The sequence below is a fragment of the Antechinus flavipes genome, chromosome 1, assembly GCF_016432865.1.
Source record: "Antechinus flavipes isolate AdamAnt ecotype Samford, QLD, Australia chromosome 1, AdamAnt_v2, whole genome shotgun sequence".
Classification (NCBI taxonomy): domain Eukaryota; kingdom Metazoa; phylum Chordata; class Mammalia; order Dasyuromorphia; family Dasyuridae; genus Antechinus; species Antechinus flavipes.
The window spans coordinates 352,642,672-352,665,514 of NC_067398.1; the positions used below are offsets into that span (position 1 = coordinate 352,642,672).

At 35.3% G+C, this 22,843-nt stretch overlaps 1 protein-coding gene across 5 annotated transcripts in view; it reads right to left on the bottom strand.

The window, feature by feature from the left end:
• Positions 1-22,843, bottom strand: part of RAB27B (RAB27B, member RAS oncogene family) — a 205,837-nt gene that overhangs the window by 28,968 nt on the left and 154,026 nt on the right. The gene's annotated exons all lie outside the window — the stretch shown is intronic.

Consider the following 22,843-nt stretch of genomic DNA (forward strand, 5'->3'; position numbering starts at 1 on the left):
AAGAGAGCTAATTCAGTTTCAATTGATCAAGGATGGACAGAAGCAGCTACACCCAAAGAAAGAACACTGGGAAATGAATATAAACTGCTTGCATTTTTGCTTTTCTTCCCGAGTTACTTATACCTTCTGAATCCAGTTCTCCCTGTACAATAAGAAAACTGTTCAGTTCTGTACACATATATTGTATCTAGGATATACTATAACCTATTCAACATGTAAAGCATTGCTTGCCATCTGGGAGAGGGGGTGGAGGGAGGGAGGGGAAAAATCGGAACAGAAGTGAATGCAAGGGATAATGCTGTAAAAAATTACCCTGGCATGGGTTCTGTCAATAAAAAGTTATTTAAAGAATAAAAATAAATAAATAAATAAATAAAAATGCAAATAATAATAATAATAATAATAATAATAATAATAATAATAATAATAATAAAACTCTATGGCTTCCCAAACACAGGTGTTAAAAAATGTTTTTTTGGGTCAGCATTCCATTCTTTTTCCTTCCCCTTCCTGGAAATAGCTATCTCTCCTTCTCCTGTTCCTTTAGGTTATCTTCCCCAAATGTACTCCTTTCATGGACTTATTTTTTCCTCCTCTATGGTATTTCTACAATCCCTTAGTCATTCCTTTCATTCAACCCCATTCACAGGGACTGGTAGTCCCCCTCTCCTATACTGGGGGAGGTGTGTGCTGCTTTATCATTAAAGCTGGTTTGATGAAAACTTAATTTGCTTGAGAACCTGCCTGATGAGAAACCTGTAGTTTACTAACTGTGCTGAGAAGTCAAATCATAGCACAATTAAAAATGACTCTTCATCCCAGGCATTTTAAACTACATCCTTCCCCCACTCCAGCCCAACTGTCCAAAAAGCTTTTTCTGAGCTATTTAAGCATATTCAGATGAATTATTTTAATGTTTCCTACTATCAGATCATTAGAATACAACAGGATTCAGAGAAGTATCAACTTGCCATATTGCTGATTCCACATAATATTCCCTTAAGTAGAAACTTTTAAGAAAGATATGAAAATAAAAACTTAACCTGGCTCTTAAAAAATCATGTCCTTATAGATGAAAAAATAATAATAACTCAATGGAGTACATTTCATATCAATTATCATTAACAATAATACTTTTATAGAGTTATGAAATTTATAAAGTGCTTTGTTAGATAGTTATACTAAAGTCATACTAAAGCAATTCTGCATCACATTTGGAATGCTTCAGAGTTTGTATAACATATCCTCTCATGTTGTATTCAAAATCTGAACTAGGTAGTTTTATCAACATTTTACAAATGAGGAAACTGAGGCCCAAAGAGAAAAAGGTCTTTGTGTGATGTTACACAGTGGTTAAGTGGTAAACTTACTCTGTCAATCCTGTGTTCTTTGCACTACGAAACAAGATTATAGACATGACCCAAAATATCTTATGCTATCTGACAAATGTGTATCCTTTGCTTTCTTTTATGCTCAGATTAGATGTACTTTCTCCATGAAGCTTTTCATGATTCACCTCTGACAATGCCGGGATCTTTTCTCAGAGCATCTCTTCTCTCAAAACGTCTCTCAGAGAGTTTTATACCTCTTCTTTGAGTACATCATAGTTTTGCATGTATTCTATTGTACATTATTTATCTTCCATATTTAACTGTAAGCTTCTTGAAAGCAAGGAACATATTTCTATTCCCCCATTATCAAATAAAGTGACTAATGTATGGTAAAGAGTTAAGAAATATATGTTGACTGAATATTATTTTAAAATATTATTTTCCAGCTAATACAAATTTAATATATTCCCCTTTTATAGATCAAAGCTAATTGAATTTTTGTCTTAAATTTTTTATTATGAATTAAACAAAGATAACTTTAACATTAAAAGAAAAGCAAGAATTTCATTATAGAATTTAAATTTCTTTTACACATACTTTAAAAAAAACATATATTTACTAACATATGCTTTGCCTATTATATAGGTAGTAAAAAGTATTCCTTTTGTGTTATCTTTTTGGATGATTTTTCAAAACTGCTCCCTACCTGCAATGTCTAGTTGCTAATAGAGATGAATATGAATTAAACTCTCAAAGTTTCATAGAAAGCTGAGAGGTGAACTGTTGTTACTAAATTGAGTCTGAACTGATGCTATAACCCAAGAAATCAGGATGCAAAAGCAGCTTTATTCCATTTCTTCACCTCCCTCTTACCATTCGCCAGCCAAGACAAGATGCAAGCTAATGTTATTTTAAAAGTTATGTGGAAAACTGATTAGAGAGGGGAGAGATGGAAAGTGAAAAGACTGATGGAATTAGGATTTATAGAAGAAACAAGGGAATAGAATCAAGAGAATAGATAGAAGGGTCAGCCTTAGTTAATACCAAAAATTCTTTTCCTCCTCCTCACTCCATTGCACATGGAAAAAGAAAGAAAGAAATGATATAAAGGTCTAAGGAATGGAGTCCAGGGGTGGAGGTGAATTAGAAGGATCCCACCAAATGGCCTTAATCTTTTTAGTGAAGTAAGAGACTGAGAACTCAATTATAAAGAGTGGGTCTGGTATTGAGAAGAGAGGAAGAAAAGAAGTTTATGATAAATTCTGTGAAGAATGAGATAAAGATTAATAAGGGTAGAGTAAAAGGCTTCTAGGGGCAGCTAGGTAATATGGTGGATAGAGCACCAGGCCTGAAATCAAGGAAGACTTATCTTGCTGAGTACACATTTAACCTCAGAACTAGGTAAGTCACTTTTAACTCTGTTTGCCTCAGTTTCTCATCTGTTAAAGGATCTGGAAAGGAAAATGGCAAACCACTCCAGTAGCTCTGCTAAGAAAACCTCAAATGGAGTCATGAAAATTTGGACATCATTGAAACGACCAAACAACTACAACAACAACAAAGGGTTCTTCAAACAACCAAGTGAGCTTAGCTGAGATTATGAGCCATAAAATTTTAGTGGATGAAATCAGTTCAATAGAACAGTTCGATAGAAAAGTTCAATACTTTTTCTAGATATGTTCAATAGTTCTACAACTAGATAGGATAAAGCAAATGGAGGTCATCTAGTGATGAGATTAGACAGGTGTGCTCACAATGGCTAGTGTTGCTGGAATGGCTAACTGTAGAGGAAGTATGAGAAAGGAGGTTAAAGCTTGGTGTGGTAAGTAAACAGAATTGTTTAAGGGGCTGAAAGTTATGGTGATAATGGCAAAAAGTAGGATAAGTACTAAGATGATACAAGAAATAGAAAGATCATAGAATTGTTGGTCTAGACTTGAAAGGGATTCCAAAGGCCATTGAGTCTAACTCCTCATAAGGAAACTGAGACTCACAGAGGTTTAAGTGGCTTTCAAAAGTCACAACAGTATTAGGTGGCAGTGGTGGATTAGGAACTCAGGACCTCTAACTTTACAACTCATAATATTTCCACTGAACCATACTACCAACTAAGATACCATGGTCATAGAAGAGAAGTTCAAAGCTCTAGAATCTGATTTAGGTACAATTCTAAGAGAATGGGCGCTCTAAGGTATGGTCACATTTCCATATGGCTGGCAAAGTAAATATTTGAATATGAAGAGGTTGAACCATTATGAGGTTGGGCTTTTAATTTTTGTTCCTTATACTACTTTTACTCCTTATACTCCAACTGGCATATTTTTAAATATATATTTTATATTTTCCTCAATTATATGTTAAAGAATTTTAAAACATTTTTTGAAGTTTTGCATTTTAAATTCTCTTCCATATTAGAAAGCATAATGAAGAATGAAATAGGGGCACCTAGGTGGTGCAGTGGATAGAGCACCAGCCCTGAGTTCAAATCTGGTTTCAGACATTTAACACTTCCTGTCTGTGTGAACCTGGGCAAGTCACTTAACCCCAATTGCCTCAGGAAAGAGAAAAAAAAAAAGAATGAAAGAGTTTAAGGTCACCCAATGAAGTCTGTAACAATATTGGGAATAGTACCCATATTTTGTAGCTTCTGGCTTGCACTAAGGCTTTTGTTACTACTGAGAATTTTCTACAGTTTCATGGCTCCAGGAAGCATCATAGAATTGAAAAAAGAGAATACATAATGCAACTCCTTCATTTCACTGATGATAAAACTGAAGGAAGGATGAGATTTCATAATCAAAAGCAATCAACAAGCATTTTGTAAGTGACTACCATGTGCCTAACCCTGTCTTAGGTGCTGAGGATGTAAAGACAACCAGTACCTTCCTTATGAAACTTGCATTCCTGTTTTTGGACAAACTATATCCAACAATGACTCCATAATGCTATAATGTGAAATAGAATTTTAGAATCCAAATACAGGTCTTTATAATTATCTCTATAGGATTTTTAGATAGCATAGTAGAGCATTGGCTCTCAAATCAGGAAGATTCATCTTCCTGAGTTCAAATCCAGCCTCAGAACCTTATTAACTATGTGACTCTGGGGAAGTCATTTAAACCTATTTGCCTCAGTTTTCTCATCTGTAGAATGAGCTGGAGAAGGAAATGCAAACCACCTCAATATTTTCACCAAGAAAACCCTAAATGGGGTTATGAAGAATGGGGATACAACTGAAACAAGTGAACGGCAACAACAAAAATTATCTTCAAAGAATTTCATATAATTAGATTTGATATGCTTAATAAAATATTCATTGTTTGACTCAATGCAACAGGCTGCTGAAATAGGATTCAGACTTGTCTAACAATAAGCTCTCTCTTACAGCACTGTATCCTTTGGCAAATTTGATAAGTGTATTGTTTATACCTTTATCCAAGAAATCTATAGTCATCTCCTTCTGGCCAACCACCTTCACTGGGAAGCCATGCTGTCCTGATTGGTGGTAGCCTCTAGATGATGGTTATTCAGAAAAAACATAGATTTGCCTTACTTTTATTCCTACTTTCCTACAATTTCCTACCCATCAAAGGCCTTTTGGAAGTACTTTCCTTCTCTCTAACACACCATTCCTCAGGTGTAGAAATATGAATCATGATCAAATCAACTCTGCCAAATTAATCTTGCTACTATTCTTGGGTAGTCTATATCAATATGTACCCCTGAAGCCCTGATCTCCTTTGGGAGTATTATAGAGTGTTATATCTAGAGTCAAGGGAACTTGTTCAGATTCTGTCTCTGGCTCTTAATAACTGTGTGACTCTCCACAAATCACTTAACTTTTCTGAACTTCATTTTTCTCATTTGTAAAATGAAGGGGTTGTAACAAATGGCACATAAGGGCTCTTCCAAATTTAAAATTATGATTCTATGATCCAATGATATTTGTAACTATTTGTATTTGGCTATTTGTAATAGCCAAACAAAGTGGCTATTGTTCCCTTTTGTATGATGTTTCCCACATGAATATGTAAATTTCTGAAGGCAGAGATTGTCTTTCTCTTGTATCAATATTTCCAGAGCATAGCATGATGCTTGACACATTTTAGGCAGTTAATAAATACTTTTTCTTCTTTCCATTAATTTCTTTGTTCATTGATGGAGAAGCTAAATAATACAGAGCACAGATCTTTGGTGCACATCTGTAAGATACTTGCTAAGTTGACATTGATTCTAATTATTTAACTGGCTATGAATTTACTTAACCACAATCTCCATTAGCCTTCATATCCCTTTCTTGTTTACAGGGAAATCATGTCAAATATTTTGTTGAAATTATGATAAACTATAACTGCAACATTTCCCTGATCTACCACTCAAGTAATTATCACTAAAGGTAGCTACTGGAACAGTGGATAGACCTAGAATCAAAATCTGTAGTCAGGACCTGGAATCAGGAAAACCTGAATGCTAATCCTGCCTCCCACAGACACTTATTAATTATGTTACCCTGGCCAAGTTACCTAATCTCTGTCTGCATTTCATTAATTGTAAAATGAGGAAAATGCCTACTAGAATTATTGTGAGGATCAAATGAGACATTCATAAAGCACCTTGCAAACATTAAAGTACTAAATAAATGTTGCTATCATTACATATGGGGTACTAAGGTGATTTCAGTGGATAGAATGTAGTCAGAAAGATTCATTTTCCTGAATTCAAATCTGACCCCGAGCAAGTCACTTAACCCTGCCTGCCTCAGTTTCTTCATCTATAGAATGAGCTGCTGAAGAAAATGACAACCCAATCCAGAACCATTACCAAGAATATCCCAAATGGGGTCATGGAGAGTTGGACTTGATTCCAAATGACTGAACAGATCATTATCATTATTATTTTTATTGTTAAAGGAAATGGATATGATGAGGCCATGCTGGACTTTTTTTGTGATCACTGATTCCTTCTCTAGATGTTTACTAACTCTTTCTTTAATGAAATGTCCTAGAATTTCCAAAAGCAAAAGTCAAATTGCTATTGCAAACTTCTATTTTTAAAAAATTGAGACCAGATGTGCTATTCTCCAGTTTTGCAGTTATTCTTCTCTACTTTTCAAAGAGCACTGACAGTGGCTCAGCAATGACATTACCAAAATTTCTCAGTACTTTAGGATGCAATTTTTCCTGGCCTGGTGACTTGAAAGTATCAAAATCAACCATTTTCACTTTTACTATTCCTGTGCTTCAGTACTTATTAGCTATTTCTCTTCTTCCCAGTACAAAGATAATTCTCCTTGGCAGAGAAAATAGAAGCCAATTAAGAAATAAGTATTGCCACCTTTTCCCAGAATCCATTATAATTGCTCCTCCCAACCTCGAGAAATGGTTTGATGCTTTCTTTGATGTTTTTCTTTCTCCCACATCATTAAAAATCAAACAAAAAAAAGTCTCAAAAAACCTAAAATGAAGACCAACAACTAGTCTTTTTTTTTATATTTAGCATTATTAACCAGCCTAAGATTATTATTCTTTCCTAATTCTAGGACAAGAAATAAAAATTCTTCAAGTTAATAGCAATGCATCACTAAAAGTAAATGAGCTAAAGGATACAATTTACTTTCAAAGTTGCCTCTATGTCTTACACCTGTAATAATAATAACAGAGATAAGATCATTGAAACTAAAGTCAAATGGTTACACTGTTTTCTTTTCTGTTGTGTATAGAATGATGTATTTCCACATGCTACTTAATTTTCACAGATGAACTAACTCTATATAACTGATAGTCATTTAATTTTATGTGTAAAAAATGGCCAAGAAGCTGGTTGCCCATGAGTATATGGGGGACAGCTTGCACCAGTTTGAGAGAACCAGCTTTTAAATTTTCCTTGTGAACATTTACATCTTAGAAATCAGACAAACAGTACAAATCAGGAATGGTTCTACTGCTTGTCTAGTTATAAAAAAGAGATGGAGAAAAAATTAATGATGTAGATTAAACTTAAAAGTTCTGTGTGCATTTTTTGAGACAACTGTTAAATATTTACTAGCATATTCCTGGGGCTACCTATCTTTTTTATACATAAGGAAAAGAAGTGAAATTAAAGGTGTTAATTTATTATACAAATATATCGAGTACCTGCTACGTAGCTCAGCATTATGGTAGGCCTGGAAAAGTAGGATCCAGAAAAACATATAAGACAGTGTTTAAATTCTCAGAGATCTTATTTTCTAGAGAGAGACATAGTATAAAAGAAAGAATCTGGCTTTGGCCTAAGGGGAACCTGGCCTAGAATTCTACATTAGATGCCAATGGAAAAGTGACATTCCAAAAGACAGAAGAGAGGAGAAAGTATATTATAAGTTGTAAGTGGCCTGTAAGAATGCACAGAGGAGGGAGAATGCTGAAAAGAAGCCACTGGGAGAGTGGCTAAAAGAAAGAGGACATTAAGTATGATTAACTGGAGAATTATAGGATAAAATGAAATATAATTAACAATTTAAAAAGTTTATTTGTTAGTGAGGCAGTGTGATTTAATGAATAGAGAAAGGTGGCTTTGGAGTCAGGGAAATCTGGATTCAAGTTATCCCTCTTCTGAACACTGGTTGTATGACCCTCTTTGAGTCACTTAAATTCTTAGTGCTCTAGGCCAGAGGTTGGCAAACATACTGCTTACCTGCCTTACTGTGACCAAGTTCAATCTAGTCAGATTAAAATGTCATTGGGAAATCTAACAAAATAAATAAAAGTACAATAAAACACAGAGATAACTATTAATTGTGCTAATTGTGGCTTTCTAAGTCACTATGGCCTGCAGGGATCCTTATCTATGTTTTAGTGGTCCTGTTTCTCTTTGAGTGGGTGATACAACTATTAGGCATCTAAAGTAGGAATTTAGCCTAGGATTCCCTAGGCCAAGGCCAGAACTCTTCTTTCTACCATGTCTCTCCCCAGAAAATAAGATCCCTGAGGACTTAAACTCTGTCTTCTGGATCTCACTTTTATAGTAAAAATAATGTTGAGCTACTTAGCAGGCCTTGCTCTCCTAAAACTGTCAGTGTCAGAGAAAGCAGCAACCAGCATCAGCAGACAAGTTTCCTTACACAAGATCTTCTCTGCCAGTAAAATCATAGGCCCAATCCTGATCTTTAGCCTATTTAATGACAAACCCTGAGTGAACTAAATTTCCAGGAACAGTTGTGCTACCCCAAACTCAAGGAGCAATGACCTTTGAAATGCATTTTCACATTTACCTACAGCAACTAGTGATTGAAAGCCACCTCACCTACTGGTGAAGCACTGATTACACACACAGGTATCTCAGCTATGACTAATTATTGGCTTAATGAGTCTATTGTTTCCTTCTTGGCAGAAATCTAGTCAATTGATCATGCCTCAAACTCTACTAACATTTTCCATTCTAAAAGATTTATACTTTTTTTTAAAGCCCTCCTGCCCTTCCTCACCCCCAGCTGTTTCTGGTGAGCAAAGTCATCATTAGCACCGAGCCACTGACAGCTGAAACAACTTCTCCCCGCTGTTCAGAACAGGATGGAGCCTTTTCAAATTTAATCAGAACAGGACTGATGGCCACACACTGCACTAAGGTTTCCTCATAAACCAAGGAAGAGAAATTCTGACAATGGGGACTTAAGGACATTAGTGAGACGGTGTGTGTGTGGAGAGGGGACAGGGAGAGAGAGACAGACAGAGACACAGAGACACACCCACCCACAGAGAGACAGAGACATACACAAAGACAGAGACACAGAGATACACACAAAGAGAGACAGAGACACACACAGAGATAGAGACACAGAGACAGTCAGACACAAGAGACATACACACACAGAGAGACAGAGACACAGAGACACACACAGAGAGACAAACACACAGAAAGAGAGACAGAGAGACACACACAGAAAAACAGACACATATATACAGAGACACAGAGAGCGACAGAGAAAGACAGAGAAAGAGAAAGACAGAGATAAGAGACACAGAGACACACACAAATACACACAGAGAGATAGAGATGCACAGAGAGATGGACTGAGAAAGACACATACACAGAGAGACAGAGAAAAAGAGACAGAAAGAGAGACAGAAAGACAGAAACAGAGAAAGGGAGAGAGACAGAGAGAGAGAGAGAGAGAGAGAGAGAGAGAGAAAGAGAGAGAGAGAGAGAGAAAGACAGAGAGAGAGAAGCAGAGAAAGACAGATAGACAGAAATAGACAGAGACAGAGACAGACAGGGAGAGGGGGGAGAGAGAGAAAAAAAAGAGAGAGAGAGTGAGAAGGGAGGAAAGGAGAGAGCGAGGGAAGAAAGGAGGGAGAGGAAGAGGAGAGGAAGGGAGGGAGGAGGAAAGGGAGAGAAGGAAAGAAGGGGCGGGGAGAGAGGGAAAGAGAAAGAGAGAGACGGAAATGGAAAAGGCGGATAGTGGTTCCCACTATGTCACTTTTAGGCACTGATTCTGGAAAACAATGTTAAAGAATAGATGAAACTCTTAGAGAAAAACTATTGATATCTAATTGCTTATTATATTCCTCTTATGTCTCTAGCTTACTTCAAGATTTAGCTCAGGTACTATTATTGCCTATATGAAATTTCTGTAAATTCTCCTAGGTATTGGTAGTCTATCCCCAAATTACTTTGAGTTCAGTTGCTATCTAGTCCTATCTTCTCCTACAACTAATTGTCCCATAAAGGCTTTCTAGAGTAAGGAAGACTCATCTTCCTGAGTTCAGATCTGGCTTCAGACACTAACAGTCAAGTCGCTTAACCCGGTTTGCCTCAGTGTTCACATCTGCAATGAGCTGGAGAAGACAAGGAAACCTTAAATGAGGTCATGAAGTGTTGAATACAACTGAACAATAACAATTTTCTCATAGATATCTCAAACTCAAAATATTCAAACTATAACTCTTCTTTCCCATTCAACCTGCCCTTTCAAACTTCTTTATTTCTATAGATAACATTACCATTATTCTAGTCATTCTCAATTAAAAGTTACCAAGTGTTGCCAACTGTAACTATTTATTATCTCCTGTATCCTTCATTTTTCTAATCCAATACCTTAATGAACATCTTAGTTTAAGCCTTGCCTTTTTGCCATCTGGATTACTATAAAGATTACAAATTGGCCTTCTCCCTATGTATATTGTGCTTTCTTAGTAAAATATAAATTCCTTGAGGGCAGAGAATGTTTTAATTACTTGTATTTTCATCCTTAGTCCTTAGTCTAACAATTGAATTGAAATTAATCATAAGAGCAGCAAACTCAAAAAGGTAGAGACACAGGCAGAAAAGAATCATGTACTTGTTGAAAACAACTTATGTGAGCATCTAACTGTTCATATGCAGTCTTTACTCAAGAAACAAGTCTTGATAATTCATTGGTTCATTATAATAGCAAATGGGAATGCTTCTCTTTAAACATCCACTAAAAAAATGAAGAAAGTAAATACTGAGATGTAAACAGGAATTCCTGGAATATAGGTTTATGAGTTTTTTTTTCCCCACCTCTCACTCTTTTTTTTAAAATGAGGAGAATATTTACACAAAACAATCACTTTCCAATTGATCTCCATAGTAACTACTCTTTGTGAAAGAAAAATGTTTCCATTTGGGGAATGTGTCAGAAATAGGCATTTTTATAAAGGTTTAGATAGAGTAGAAGGAAAGGGAAACTTGCCTTGAAATTAGAAGACTTGAAATGAGACCTTGGCTTGGATCACTTACTAGCTGTGTAATGCTGGAAAAACAAGCTCTTTCTCCACCTTGGTTTTCTCATCTGCAAAAAAGGATGCATCCTTCACTTCTAGTGAGAGACAGCATGGTGTAATGAACAGTGCCAACACTGCAGTCAAAAAGGCTTGAATTTAAATATTGCCTCTAACATATACAATTCTGATTGACTCTGGGCAAGTCATCAACAAGTTACTAAACCTCCAGGTGCTTCCCCTCAAATGTCTAAGTTATGGAAAACTTACCTATCTGCATCAGCAGAGAAAATCTCCGTGCAGGGAATTCCCCACAGTGAGAAAAATCACAGATCTAGACTAAATAAACTGATAAAATATTTTTACTGCCTGCCTCATAGAGTGGGATTTTGTGAAGAAAGACTTCTTTAAAAGAGATATATAAATATTAAACCATTAAATATAACACCTTCTAGACTATCTGAAGCCTCTATTATTCCCATTGTACCCCATTATTGCCACTCCATCTTCTTGAAATTGCATTTTATGTATTGTGTACTTATTGTATATACCTTCATATAAATATGAACTCCTTGGAGTTAAAGACTGTTTTATTTTTCTACCTTGATGCATAGCACAATGTCTTATACATAGTAGGTACTTAATAAAATATTGACTGAGTTGAATATGGTCCCTTGAACCTGGCACACATTAAGCACTTAGGAAATGCTTATTTGCTAAGACAATGGACACAAAGTTAAATCATCTTTATTTATTTTCCAAAATGTACATGGGAGGAGATAACTTTGGGCAATCTAAGGATATCTGATATTTTACAACTCATCCTGTCTGAACACTTTCCATTAAAACATTAAAATTGAGCTTTCTATTCTTTTGAAAGGAGAAAAAATATAATTTTGTATCCATCAGCCAAAATATCAAAAGAAAAATGCAAACTCTTAGCCCATCTTAGTATCCCCTTTTGGTAATGTTTTGCAGACAAAGAAACAGAGCACTATAAGAAATGTCTTTTTCTTCATCTTCAGATGGGACTTTTTCTAATATATTTTGGATAAATTAATATATATCTTATTCATCAGGGAATACATCCCTTAATATCTCATTTCATTTTAATGTTCCAACTACCTTAACTGCAGAATGTTTTCTTCATAATGCTCTATAATCTACAGTCTTCCAGCTGAAATTCAATCCTGTTTTCTGGTCCTTTCATAAGTGCTATATATTTGTAATGGGAACCAGGGAAGGAGATTATGGTGATAACTAAATGCTTGCAATATCAAATTCTGTGGATATCAAATCCAATCTCATGAAGGAATAAATAAGAAATGAGGAAGTTTCAATTTTGCTTGGCAGAGTCTAAGGCCTGAATATAACCTCTTCTGAACATTCAGTTCTCAAACAGACAGCTTCCAAATGGGAAAGGCCATTCTGTTTGCCTTCAAAGGAGGGTTGAGAGATTCAGAATAGTTTCAGAATATTACAGCCCTAACAAGCCATTTATTATTCTTGGCTATCATTTATTGGCGAGATGGGAAATGGCCACAGCCTCCAAGCCTGTTGTTTTCCCCCTTGTCAAACAAAGACTGAGACTCCCGAATTACACAATTTGAGTTTTACAAGCTTTACATATGCCTATGCAACATAATATAAATGCTTTAGGAAGTTACCAGTGAGGAAGACTGATGATGGTCATAGGCTATAAACACATTTACTTTTATGTAAGATATAAATAAAAATAACTCATATTAGATAGATGATATATGGATAGATATATAGAGACATAAGATAAGTTACCACTTTATTTTAGGAAGGAAATATTCATCCTGAGAGTTCTCCACACAGATGAAATGAAAGGTCTAGACTACACATACAACATGCTTTAACTATTTGCTATATAGGGTGGGTTGTTCTCAGGAAAGCCTCCTTTAAAAGGAACAATATTAATTATCAGTGTACCACTTTCTATATGAATCCTCCCATGAATAATAGCTATAGCTAGATCTTACATTTTATATATCATTATCCATGCATCCATCCATCTATCTATCCATCAATATTGTTACTAAAAGCTTATGAAAAAATAAATTATATTATAACTTCTAGCCAGACAATCTATCACTGGTAACTTCCTAAAATATTTGTAATCTGATACACATGCAGATTGTGGATGAACTTGGAAGTCTTAAATTGTGGAGCTCAGGAGTCTCAGCCTTTGTTTGACAAGGGGGATGGATGACAAGGAAAGCACCTACCATTTGCCAAGTGCTATTCTTAGTTCTTCACAAATATTATCTCAGAGCAACTATAAGGCACAGATTGTCTTATTATCCCCATTTTTATAGTTGAGAAAACTGAGGCAGATTGGTTAAGTGATTTGCCCAGAGTCACATAGCTAATAAGTGACTTGAGGATCATAATTGAACTTAGTTCTTCCTGACTCCAAGGGCTTAGTGCTTTATCCACTGTACTGCTAGAGCCTCTGGAGGAAATGTTCTTTGACTTATTGTGGAATATTATGGAATAAGCCGCAACCATATACTGAATGTATGCTTTGGGATTTTTCCTTTGTTATAACTCAGACTCTCATACTGTACCAACAAAATTTTCCTTACCTAAACTATAAGTGGTATAACATAGAAATTATACTCAAGTATTTTCCTTAATCATCCTAGTATCAATACATTCCTTTCTCCATTAATAAAAATCATTAGAAAGCTTCCACAGGGAGGGAATGCCTTTCTGAAGTACAAAATTTAGGAAACAAGATTTTATATCTTTCTAACGAGACCTGTCAGGGCGCTCTGGAGATAAGATAAAATGTTAAATGTGGCACCAGGTGACTCAAACCAGAGATTTAAAAGTTGGCTGGGAGCCTGGCATTCCCCAAGTACTTCTTTGGACATAGCTAGCATCTTAGTCAAATCTATTTACTGTGCAGTTGCCATAAAGGTGAAGCAACAGGAGGTCTAGCTCTGAACCTTGAGGATCTTATAAAATATTTAGGAAGGAAAAACAAATGGGCACTAAGTTGCTTAAAAATACTTTTAAAAATAACCTATCTCAGCAAGTGTGTTTACATGGTAGGCAGTCAGAAAATGTTGGTTGAATTGAAAAGTAAGATTGTGTCCTTCCTTAAAATTTTTACTTTCCTTTTGTTCCATTCTATCAAGGAAAGATTGAGAGAGGGCAGGGAAGCTCTTTATGCAGCCACGCAGAACAATGCTTTCAATATGTTTCAGAGACCCAGACAGTTACTGTCATGAGTGCAATTTTGGAATCCTCAAGCATCTTCTATTAGTCTTTTCCCCCAATATTCCTCGGGATAGTTTAGAAGGACTTTTCTGGAAGACGATAAATGTTTCTGGGGAAAAAAAAACTCAGAAAAAGAAAATCCTCTCATCTGACTAAGAAATAATTGCAAACAAAAAGGCTTATTTTGAGTTTTATGTTCTCAGCGGCTCCCTCTCATCAATTTTTTTAAAGTTGTTTTCATGTCTCATAAATTACAAAGGAATTAAGTGTATCCCACTTGTCTTGCTTTTGCTTTTTTGGTTAGTCTTTTAATTTGGTTCTATTTCATTATTTTTTAAAAATGCTCTCAATTCTCCTAGAATCACTAAATATGAGAGGTGCAAGGAACCATGGTATATATCTGATCTAATACATACATGAAGGGAATCCCCACAAAGCTTTATTGAACAAGTGATATTCTATGAATGTGCCAAATCACCATCACTACCAACATCCCAACAGCCATTTTCCCTCAGACTTTGGTATAGAAAGTCCAGAACTCTGAGTCCAAGAAGTCAGGAAACAACAGTTCTTCCCTGAATATCAGCTCTGCCTTTATCCTGGTTCCCAAAGCCGGTACTGAGAGGAGCAATTCTTACACAAAAAGAGTATGCTAAATAAAGCAGGACTTCTTAAACTTTTTATACTTATGACACATTTTTGCCCAAGAAATTTTTATGTAACCCTAGACATTTAGGTATATAATCAAACATCTACTGATAATAAGTCATAATTTTGCAAACCTCACATTCAATTATGAGACCCTATATGGAATTGAGGCTCACAGTTTAAAGAACTGGAAACAAAAAGGGTGCTTATAAATTGAGGAATAGCTGAATAAATTAGAGAATATTAATGTAATGGAACACTATTGTGTCATAAGAAATGATGAAGAGGATGTTTTCTGAGAAACTTGGGAAAACTTGAATAAACTGGTATTGAATGAAGAAAGAATTGGGGAAACAGTCAATGCATTAACAAAGCTGCAAAAACAAGTTTTGCAAGCCACAAGAATTCTGATCAACACAATGACCAATCATAATCCTAGAGGACAGATGAAAAAGTATCTTACCCACTTCCTGACACAGAATGAGGCATATGTTTTTTAGACATGGCCAATGTAGGAATTTGTTTTGTTAGACAATATGTACTTCTTATAAGGGGGCTTGTTTTTCTTTTCCCCTGGTAAAAATGGGAGTGAGAGGAAGAATAAATTGAGTTTTATTAAAAGAACTTTTTAAATAGAACTTAAAAAAAAACTTTCATTCTTACTACCAACTCTAATTGTTGACTAACTGGAGAAGGCAAGCCCCAAAATTCCTGGAAATATCAGTGCTTCCTAGATCCCTACCTTGCTTCTAGTCTGGTCCCAATAATCTCCCATCCAGTGAATCAGGATCTTATACTGAATGTATGCCTTGGGATTTTTCCTTTGTTATAATTCAGACTCTGATACTGTACTACACCAACAAAATTTTCCTTACCTAAACTATAAATAGTATAACATAGAAATTATACTCAAGTATTTTCCTTAATCATCCTAGTATCAATACATTCCTTTCTCCATTAATAAAAATGAGGAGACCTGGCAACAGCTTCTGACGCTCCCGTCTCCACCTTTGCCCAGCCACCCTTCCCTATGACCACCTCTTAGAATACTTAGATTCTTTCAAAGCTCACATCGAACACAACTCCTCTGATCTTACCCAACTGAAAGTGACTCCTACAATATCATCTATGATTTTTAATATTTTGTTGTTTTTATATTTTATATATAATTTTTGTCTTATATTTTGTTATATTTTGTTGCTTTTATGTTGTGTCTGACTCATTTTGACACTGTTTGAGATTTTCTTTGCAGAGATACTGGACTGGTTTGCCATTTCTTTCTGTAGCTCAGATGAGGAAACTGAGGCAAACAGGATTAAGTGATCCGCCTTGGGTCTCATAGTTAGAAAGTATCTGTGGCCAGATATTAACTCAAAAAGATGACTTCAGGCCCAGAAATCAATCCTCTGAACCACTAGTTGACCTTATTTTTTATACATGTTTATGTGAATATGTTGTTTCCTCATTAAAATGTAAGTTCCTTGAGGACAGGGACTATCACTTTTTCATCTATATCCTAAGTGACTAGTACAATCCTGGCCCTTAGTAAATGCTTTTTTTGATTGGATGAATAAATTGAGGGAACTGGATATTCTCAAATATTCTTTTCAACGCTATGATCCCAGTTAAATTAGAAAGACCCATCTAATAACAACATTATCTTGAATGTGGCTTTATACAGAGGTCTATTTGGCAATCATAAATGGAACAACTCTTTATATCAACGTAGTTTGGCATGACTTGAACAATGAAGGCAGCCACAAGGAAGGTAAATTGATGTCAAGGTGTCAAGATTTTGACTTTGATAATTCTGATAGATTGAATTATCAATGTTTAAAATTCTGAATTCAAAGAAGAAACGTTGATAATAAATAAATAATGAATGATAAAAATTGATAAAATGACAAATTACACATTAAGCTACTAAAGAAAGATCTCAGAATCTTTTTTCATCATTTACTTAACAATGTCTGCTTTGTATTTAATGATAGCTATGATTTATTTAGCACCTTTCATTTTGCAAAGTACTTTACAAGTATTATTTCATTTTATCTTTACAACAACTCTGACAGGGAGGTATTATTATTATACTCATTTTACAGATGAGGGAATTGAGGCAAGAAGGGTAAGTGATGTGGCTAGTATGTGTTTGAGACTAAGTTTGAACTTTGGTCTCTTGTTTCAAAGTTTAGTGCTTTATGCCTTGTACCACCTCTATTGCTGCTTCACTCAATGAAATTTAACAATTCCTCTACCTTCTTTCCTTGTTTTTTCCCCTAATGGAATGGAATTGAAAAATGTGAAAGTGAGGATAACTTAAAATGTGGATTAGTAAAGAGAAAAGCCTAAATGGAATTATTTTTTTAATTAATTAATTTTAAATTTATGGAATAAAACAAGTATTTCCATGACATAAAAAGATGATCATGAAATTGCAAAAATAGCAAAACTGTTATTCTTTTAAAATATATATAATAAAGTAATCATATAATTTTTTTGTCATTTCCCCCCCTTTTTTCTTACCACCCTCCCTAAAGATGGCTATCATAAGACACAAATAGGTTCTGTGTGTGTATATGTATACACATACAAAATACACACACACATATAACATATATACAAAACTATTCTATATGTATTTCTACTTATTAGTTCTTTAGTATTGATTAAGGTCACTTATCAAGGATTTTGGGAAATTCTAATAGGGCTCTTTTGCTAAAAAACTGAGAAGTCAGTTGCAATGTAGGGTCAACTGAGAAAAGTTGCTTTATGAAACTAAGCCATCTCATCCTGCCTTTTGCCTCTGTGACTTCCTGTGGATTAGACAATATTGCCCTTACAATTAGTTTATAAGAGTGGCATTCTAAGAAACAGAGATGAAGTGGGAATATATTCCAAACACAGGGATAGGCTTTGCAATGCAAAAATGGGAATGGAAATACCATGTCATGGAAAGGTTGTGATCTGTGTCACAGAGCAGTAACCACACAACAATGAAATTTTGCTATGAATACTGCAGGATCCCAAGGAGACTGCACTTATATTATTGCACTTAATACTAAGATTAGTATTTCTAAACCATAAGGGCCAGGAGCTTGCCAGTTGGTAGTACATCTTAACTAAAGGGCAAGGGTCAGCCATTGTTTTGTGCTTTAGCCTTTGTCATTTGACAGCTGGTAAAATGAACAACATAGCACTGAATTCCAAAGGTCTACTCTTGTTGCCAAAAGCTCAGATTACATCAGTTTGTCTGTATTCAGATCCCTGGTACTCATAATACAAACTTTATACCAAAATCATCAACATGATAAATTCAGAACCAACACAGAAAAGCCAAAAGAAAAACGTCACTATGCGTGAGGGAACAATACCATAGTTTCTAGTTTCTTATCTATGACTAACAACTGGTTGTTTGACCCGGGAAAGTCATTTCACCTTAAACACTAAGACTGGCTTAGCATCTGAATCTTGTCTTCAATTATTTAAAAAGCTGTTATATGGGAAAAGACTCTACCATCTCCCTCAACTCTTATATATCTTAAACTATAGACCCATCTAAAAGTCCCTGCTCCAGCCTGTCTCCCAGTTTTCTTAAGTCTCTAAAAGTTCAGAAGACTTCCAAATCTCTCCAGATATTCATATACTCAACCCAGATGAGAATAAGGTTCCTTTATTGGTCCTCCATCCCACCTGCTTCCTCTGTATTACTTCTTACTTCCTTACCCCATGCTCATGAGACAATTGTTTTTACCTTTTTCTTCCTAATTTTGTTTTTTAGAATCATCCCATCACATGCAATTCAGCATCAACCTTTCTTTCAAACTACCTTAGTAATGATGACAGTTTTAAGAATGCTATATTTTAAAAATAATGAAACCAGGAGGCATGGACAGGAATTATCAAGAGACAAGAGTTCTACTTAAAGCAAGAAAAACTTCTTGACAATTAAAGTTTGTAGGAAATTAATTGTGCTCTTTTGACTACGTAAGGGTATCTTGTGGTGGAATGTTTCAAAGGGGAAGATAGAGTGCACTGAGTCATGTGTAGTTGTGGGAGGTGCTCTGAGTTATGTGTAGACACTTTCAGGGGTCCTCAAACTATGTCTCGCAGGCCAGATGCGGCAGCTGAGGACGATTATCCCCCTCACCCAGGGCTATGAAGTTTCTTTATTTAAAGGCCCACAAAACAAAGTTTTTGTTTTTACTATACTCAAACAGTCTGAGGGACAGTGAACAGGCCCACTATTTAAAAAGTTTGAGGACCCCTGCTCTAGATTAATGAAGGAATATGGAGAAGTGTGAGAGCAAGACTAAGACAATCCTTGTATGCCTTACAATTATATTTATGGTTCATCTGCAAAAACTCCTTTGACAAATTCTACTGGTCAAGACTCAGGGAAAGGAACTTTCAATTGGAAGTAATTTGGGCCCACAAATGTTAGAGTCTTCAGAATCTGCCCATTAGCATTAATAACAAATACGTATTACATCAGTGTGCCCTTTACTTGTGGCATTTAATGAGAACAGTGGCTCACTTTCCTTAATACAGACTGAAATGTATCATCACCAAGGTATTGACTGCAAAATCACAAAGCAGAAAGCAATAGAGCATTGAGGAGGAGGGAAAGGAGAAAAAGGGTGCAGTTAGTGGTCTGGACATGTCCAAATGGAGCCTGTTTTACCCTAGTCATACTTGGACTAGATGAACTCTGAGGTCTTTTTTAGCCTTAAATGGATGACCCTATGAATCACTGACTTCCATAAAAGAAAGGAGCTATAAAACAAAAGAAATGAATTGAGGTAGGGAAAGTTAAAAGGATGAGAACCATAGAAACAGGAGGGGACAACTAGAAAGCAAACTAAATGGAAATTACCAACTCTTAATCAGAGCTAGGTCCAAGCCTACCATGGATAGGTAAGAGAAGTGCTATCAGAAATAAATGCTCAAATGAAGAAGAAAGAAGAAAAAAAGAAGGAAAGAATAAAGAAAAAAGAAAATGGAAGAAGGAGGAGAAGGAAGAAGAAGAGAATAAGAAGGAGGAAGAAGAGGAGGAAGAGGAAAAAAACCAATTGTTTTTGTATGTTTAAAGACACAAAATCCCCCAAGGAACATATGAACTGATAATGTGAAGGACAACAAAGAGAAAGGGCTCTCAAACAAGGACACATAAAGGGAAATTTAGATATTCCCACAAAGTTACTAACTAGTACCTATTTTTTCCTGTACCTTTCACAGTCATTAAAAAATGGTCTGCATTTTATATTCCTTCCATGGAAAAGTAGATTCCATTTTGGATTTTGAATCAAGACATAAGCCTGAGTACCAGAATCACAAAGATGGTGATATTATATGTTTGCCTCTAATACCAGCCGAATGTATGACTCAGGGCAAGCCATTTAACTTAGTTCTCTAAATATCAGAGAAAGTGGTCAACGTGTCCTGGTATAGGGGAAATTTCCATTACAAATGATTTAATAGTATTATTTATCATTTATATATCATTTTAAGATTTGCAAAATACCATGTTTAGCTTATCCCATACAATCTTTACAATAACTTCATGAGGTAGATGCTGTTATCTCATCCCAATTTTACACATGAAGAAATTGAGGCTGATAGAATGTAAATGATCTGTCCAGAGTCACACAGCTAGTAACTGTCTAAAGAAAGATTTAAACTCATCTTAACTGATTCTAAGAGCAGCATTCAAATTACTGTGTGACTTTGACTCCCATTTTCTACTTCAGACATACTATAGGGCGTCTAACTGTGACTTTGGATACTTCACATTTTTGATCTTTAGATTCCCTTATTATAATGAGAATGTTGGATGAAGTGGTGTTTCAAGTTTTTTTTTTTTTTTTTTTAAGATTGAACATTCTAACATTCCTTGATTTTATAAATTCTGCTACAGGTTCTTCATTATTTTGCAATTAACACACATTACTTATTTAATTTATTTAATAGCCAGTTACCAACCAAGTCAGTAAGATTTATCCAGTAGTTATCTTCCCCTGGCACCCCACACATACTACTCCTTTCCCTCAATAATTAAATTAAAACTGACAATCACACAGAGTAAACACTTAATAAATGCTTTATTGATCTATCTGTGGTTCTACTCATAATCCTTATGCCTGCTTAGACATGGGGTTCAGACATTTGTTTATTTTTTAAATAGTTTGCTAACTATGTACGTGTAATCATTTTTCAAGCATGTCTGACCTTGACCTCATTTAGGGTTTTCTTGGAAAAGATATAAGTTTGCCATTTCCTTTTCCACATCATTTTACAGATGAGGAAACTGAGGCAAACAGGATGAAGTAACTTGCCCAGGGTCCCACAACAGTCAATGTCTGGATCTAAATTTGAACTCATGAAGATGAGTCTTTCTCACTTCAGGACCACTATCCCACCTAATTGTCCCTTTGTTAACTATATTTCAATATAACTGGTTTCTTTTGTGATTCTATGTATTATATTTCATGTACTTGGAAACAATGTTCTAAGTAGTCCAAAAGCTATACCAGATTGTCAAAGGGGTCCAGGAAATGCTTTAAAAAAAAAGGTTAAGAACTTCTGACCTAGAGTAAAACTCCCTTCCTTGACAGCCACTCCCCCATAAGTTTTGAACTCCCCATCTGAATGTAAATTTTTAATATAAAATGCATGGTTTTGTGTTGCCTTTTTTTTTTTCATTTTTGCTTTATATTTTTGGAACCTAGAATAGTTCTGAGAGCTTATGATAGCCACTTACTAAATGTCTATTGATTGATGGATCCACTTTACTCAAACTACCTGGAGCACAGAACACCTTCATTTTTCCAAAAAAAAAAAAAAAAAAAAAGAGATTGCCTACATGGAACAACATGGAACATTCACCAAATCAGTAGCTGAACCAAGACAGAGGAGAAAAAAAACTTTACCTTCTGTTAAATTTCCTTCTCTCTTTCTGAAATCCACTCCTAAGACATCAGTATGATACCTTTCCCTGTATCTTACGAGGGAACTACTCTGTAGAAGATACCGTTCCTATTTCAAAGAGTACACTATCTACACATGAAGAAAAGGAGAGAGGAATCTTTGTTAATATATCTAGAAATAATATAATCCCACTTAGCTTAATTCTTTTCACCCAAGTGAAGTCATATATCACAGAAATAAATACTAGCAGGACATAGTTTGAGTGGAAAAGTCAAGTGACTTATGAACTAAATCATGAGATACAAGTTTCATTACATTGCATGAATAAGCTTTGGTTATTGCAAAAGACATGACCTTCTCCCAACAAAGTAGAGGTCACAGTTCCTTCATTCAGCTGCTACTTCATAAGCCCTTGACAATTAGGTTTTCCAAGTTGTTCATTTTGCTGTTTAACCAAAAAACAAAAGGATGAAATCCTTTAATAAAAACCAAGCTAGAAGGAGTCCTACCTTTCTCTGACCTCTCCACTTGTCTAGAAAGCTCTTGCTCTTACATCTTTGACCTGTCCCTGAGAATCAGAAACATCTGTTCAGAATCCCATGTTAACTTAACTCTTTCCTTTCTAACACAAGGAATTTCTGTCACCAGGGAAGAAAACATTTTAAAATTTTGTGTGAACCAAAGACAAGTCACTTGGCTCTTAGTTGATACTTCCAGGTGATAAAAAAACCTATCAACCAAAAAAATCAGTCCTCCAATAAATATTTTGAGTTCCCACTGGTGTTCAATACTGTTCTAGCCATGAACAATAGGATCATAAAGCTGGAAGGAGCTTTACAGAACACCTAGCCCAATCTTGTTTTACATATGAGTAAACTTAGGCTCTAGAAAGATGAAGTGACAGATATGTAAGATACTGTGCTACTGAGCACAACTGCACAATCTACTTGGAGAGACTAGATGGACACA